The following is a 664-nucleotide window of genomic DNA, read 5'->3' on the forward strand; positions in this document are numbered from 1 at the left end:
TCCTGTAGGTCATGCGGCCGCGTGATCCACGCATTTGCGTCGACTGGCGTCAGGGCAGCTATAGCAAATTATATATCGTTGCGAAGCCCCGAACGTTAGCTTTCCAACGCAACTAAAAACATCTCATTTGGACCTCTGTAGCTCAAGTTATGGTTGTTTGAGTGCGAAGAGGTCAGGCTAGATGGCTTAGCAATTTCTTCAACTTCTTGTATTCCTTCCACTTTTGCATGCTTCCTTTCCATCCTTTGAGCCATTCATGCCCTATAATCCCTGAAATCACTTAATACACATATCACGGCATCTAATGGTAATAAAAGAGGATTAATATTAACAAATATAAGACCAAAGAATCATGTTTTCAATCATTGCACAAAATCCCGAAGGAAAACGTAAACTCATGCAAATAGTATGAATAAGTGGAGAAAGAGTTGATAAAAACCACTCAATTGAGCATAAGATAAACCATAAAATAGTGGTTTATCAACTTTCCCACACTTAAACAATAGCATGTCCTCATCCTAAGCTCAAGATAAACTATAAAGAGATGAAGAGGAATGATAGAATGTATGAGATGCAACCTATGAATGCAACTAAATGCAAAATATTTTGACCTACTTGGTTAAAAATAAATAATTTCTCCAAGACAAACATAAATCAGATTTCA

The sequence above is a fragment of the Arachis stenosperma genome, chromosome 6 (assembly GCF_014773155.1).
Source record: "Arachis stenosperma cultivar V10309 chromosome 6, arast.V10309.gnm1.PFL2, whole genome shotgun sequence".
Taxonomy (NCBI): Eukaryota; Viridiplantae; Streptophyta; class Magnoliopsida; order Fabales; family Fabaceae; genus Arachis; species Arachis stenosperma.